The sequence below is a fragment of the Gadus morhua genome, chromosome 23 (assembly GCF_902167405.1).
Source record: "Gadus morhua chromosome 23, gadMor3.0, whole genome shotgun sequence".
Taxonomy (NCBI): domain Eukaryota; kingdom Metazoa; phylum Chordata; class Actinopteri; order Gadiformes; family Gadidae; genus Gadus; species Gadus morhua.
Genome location: NC_044070.1, coordinates 7,208,578 through 7,212,800, shown reverse-complemented (window position 1 = coordinate 7,212,800; position 4,223 = coordinate 7,208,578). Strand labels below are relative to the sequence as shown.

At 42.4% G+C, this 4,223-nt stretch overlaps 1 protein-coding gene across 1 annotated transcript in view; it reads left to right on the top strand.

Moving 5' to 3' along the window:
- The first annotated feature begins 1,235 nt into the window (after positions 1–1,235).
- smpx (small muscle protein X-linked) overlaps positions 1,236–4,223 on the top strand; it is a 12,159-nt gene continuing 9,171 nt past the window's right edge. The window contains exon 1 of the mRNA XM_030349350.1: positions 1,236–1,289. The gene's annotated coding sequence lies outside the window, so the exon portion shown is untranslated. The remainder of the gene's footprint in view (positions 1,290–4,223) is intronic.

Genomic DNA, 4,223 nt, shown 5'->3' with positions numbered 1-4,223 from the left:
GTCCGGTTGCTAAGCGACATTAACGACTTTGGCGGACTATTTCTCTGCTGATCAACACTACGAATGGTAATTGTAAAAAGACACACCGTGTGAAGATAATGTTTCGTTTTGGCAAGGAGCCGTGTGATAAGCGGAATTATGTATATAGAAAGTCGGCGGTCATTAACGAAAATAATACCCTTCATGGCGAAGCAAGACACCTCCGCTTCGTGTCGGGGTCCGGTTCGCCCTGTCTGGCCTTATTTTCCCGATAATGTCCGGTGTTACACCGAATTCTGCGACCCACCGAAAAAGGGTGATCCCAGGGGGTGGGTCTTTCTTTTCTTGATACAAACGTTAATTCTAATCAGAATTTTACACAATAGCCTCTAATTGGCAATGCTCAAAGGTATATCCACGAATTAGAACTCCATCCTAAGGGAAACACATTGTTGTGAAGCTATGCACCGCTGTCAAAAAAAAATTAAATCAAGATACGCTGTATTTGTTTATGTTGCTGTATTCAAAGCTATTCACTGTTCGGCATTCGTTTCCTGGTTGAAGACAAAGCAGACCTGTTGGATACGTTCTCCTGGCTGTGGGTCGATGCAAGGCCAAAGATAGACATCAGACTGCTTTGAGAAATATACAGTATAATAGGGAACAACACAGGGGCCAGGGACTGTTAAATGTAGCTTGAAATGTAAGTAGAGATGGTAAGTACACACACCTATACAGGTATGTGCTGAAACAGAGACAGGAAGTCAGACAGACAGACAGACACCCTCAGACAAACACACAGGCACACGGACACACACACACACACAGACACACAGACACACACACACACACACACACACACACACGCACGCACACACACAAAGAGATACATATGTAAAGCTCGGCAAACTGAAAGTCAGACAAGCCTCAAACAGAACGAAACACACTCTCACACACACACACACGCACACACGCGCGCGCACACACACACACACACACACACACACACACACACACACACACACACACACACACACACACATAGACTAACCCACACTCCTTCAGTTCTGATGTTACATTGATTCTGTATGCAAATGGCAGCGAGAGAGGTCAGGAGACTCTCTCACTGCCATTCTGAATGGCAGTGACAGAGTCTCCTCCGCGCCCAGAATGTCTGACACCAAATTGGGTTCCTTCGGGGGGAGGGGCTCGTTGTCTCTAAGCCAATCAGGAGGAGCGGAAGCAGGTCAGGTACTAGAGGAGGACCACAGAGGGAAGAGGTAGGGCATAGCACGGCTGCACACCACAAGGTAGGAGAAACATACACACACACACACACAGACACACACACACAGACAAAGTGACACACACACAGACAGACAGACACACACACAGACATACAGACGCACACACTCACAGACACACGCACACACATGCACACAGAAACGTATGCAGACATCCACATACAGACACACACAGATATGCAGAAGCGCACTCACAGGAACACACATATCCAAACCTAAACTTGTGTGGGAGATTGTGTGTTTTTATCACTTTTCACATATTCCTGCTCATGATGATATCTTTGCTGTGCGTGTGTGTGTGTGTGTGTGTGTGTGTGTGTGTGTGTGTGTGTGTGTGTGTGTGTGTGTGTGTGTGTGTGTGTGTGTGTGTGTGTGTGTGTGTGTGTGTGTGTGTGTCAGAAGCAGAATTAGGGCAGTGCCATTTTAGTCGCAAAGGTTTTTGTCAGTTTAGCCGCAGGGATAAAACAGCTGCTTCAGTTAAGAGTCTTGTCCGGTACGGTGTTGTTGTTATCCGAAAAAGTCGTACCTGTATGTGATCTGCCTTCAGTTCTTTCCTCAATGTTAACGTCTCACCTATCTTCATTAAAAACATCTTACCTTTCGAAATGCAAAATATCTCATCTCTCTCCATTAAAAATATCTCACCGGCGATGTTTGTTTAACACAGCTCACCTGTGTCAGTTAAAATATCTTACGGTCTTAGTTATAAACGTCTCACCTTTCTTGGTAAAAACGTCTTACCCGTCCTTATTCAAAACATCCTACCCGTCTTAATTCAAAACATCGCTCCTGTCTTGTTAAAAACATCTCACCTGTTTTAAGAATAACAGCCTACCTGTCTGGGTCAGACAGGTAAGATGTGTTACAGGTAAGACACACAACACGCCAACATGTAGCCTTTCCCAGCTCTTCCACAGCTGCTTGTGTGCTCAGGCCAAGTCTAGTGTCTTCCTTTTGATACTACATCCATCCGGTTTGTATTATGTTAGCACTTTTTCTTGCCGACCATTTCATTGGGTTTGCAGGCTAGCTAGATTAGATTAGTTTAGCTGCAACTGCTACATTTCACTGATGTAACCGACCTCTCTTCCTGACAAATGTTGGTCAGCTGAGATACAGGCTTGTGTTACTTGTGTGCAATGACCGTAGCAATCTATGAGGTCCCCGGTCCTCTGTCATTTGTTTAAAGCTAAACAAATTGGAAACAAAGTACAACTGTGTAAAAAGTCTGCATTGAGAACTTCTCTGAGATGAGTGTCGAGAGCTGAGCTTATTTCAATTTAGACTTGTTCATTTGTGTTCAATGTGTGTGACATCGGTTGAGAGAGAGAGAAAGAGGGAGAGAGGGAGAGAATGCGAGGGGGGAACAGAGGGAGAGAAACGGATAGGGTGAGTGTGTGTGCGTGTACGATAGAGTTACATATATGTGCATGCTATGGAAGCATATATGTAGCAAAATTCTAATGGAAATGCAATTTGAAATTTGCATTCAATAAATAATTACATTGTGCAATTGACCATTCATTATGCAATTTAATAATGTAATTTAAAATTACATTATTCAAAGTGTATTTTACTATGCAAAGTGACAATGAAATCCTTAATTCAACTTGTAAAAGTTTTAACAATACAAATAGAATAACATTTTGTCACATTTTTTGAGTGTCTTTATTCAAATGGAAAAGCTATAGCGCCCCCATGATTGCAATGCACTTCGCTACGCTCCGCGTGTTGCAAAATTGAAATGACATTTCAATCCGCATAACGCTTTGAAATACCTTTTGCAAAGCGTATTGCAAAAGATTTTGCAAAGTGTATCAGCGAATCGCGTCTGGGCGAGACCTACGACACCTCGTAATTTTCTTGTTTATGTTCGTATGTGTCAGCAATGGAGGAGATAGTCGCTACGCACCGAAGTTTGGTAGCTGATCAGAACAATCGTGTTGAAGACACAGATGCAGTTGATAGAGTGCATGCTCTGGGAGATATGATAGACAACAGGAGTACACTACTCCGACTCCGTATTCCGTAATCCCACTCGTAACTACGGAGACCCCTCGAGGGGGCCAATTCACCGCCTGATAGATCTTATATGATGACTACGAACTATGTAAATAGTGCTGTAAAATAAATTCAAAAGCTTTTCAAATCTTATTTGTTGTTTTATTGGTCCTTAATGTGCAAAGTAAACAAGGTGCAAGTAAATAAGGTGCAAAGTAAATAAGGTGCAAATTGACTCCAGAAATGATTTTGTTAGAGGACCAATCACAGCCCTTGCCGTCTCCCTCCGTCTCCGTTGCGATAGTTATAAAAATATCGGATGTGCACGTAAGCTACGGAGAGGGTCTCCAGCGACGAGTATTAGCTGCCGGCCTTTACTGGTTTGAATGACAAAGTGACGTAGTTCCATCCCAGACGCGATTCGCTGATATGCTTTGCAAAATCTTTTGCCAAATCTTTTGCAATACGTTTTGCAAAATCTTTTGCAATACGCTTTGCAAAAAAGATTTTGCGAAGCGTATTGTGGATTGAAATGTCATTAGAACACAGAGCGTGGCGAAATGCATTGCAATCACGGGGGCACTATAGCTTTTCCATTTAAATGAAGGCACTCAAAAAATGTGACAGATCAATTTTTATTGCTATAACTTTTCATGTAAATTGCATCTTGCAATGACTTTGAATTTAATCGAATTGCAATTACCATTTGAATTTTGCTACATACTTCCATAGCATTCTGTCATGCATGTATGTATGTGATTGACTTTTGTATGCAAATTTAAATTGTGAGTATGTTAAGTGGTGTATAATTACGGGTCATTATGTGGTTGAGACTTCAATGTCATAGGGTGTGTGTGTGTTTACATATATGAGTGTGTGGGGACATAAAACAGTCCCCACTGCATATCATTCTGCTATTAATAGACTGAACGATCCCAG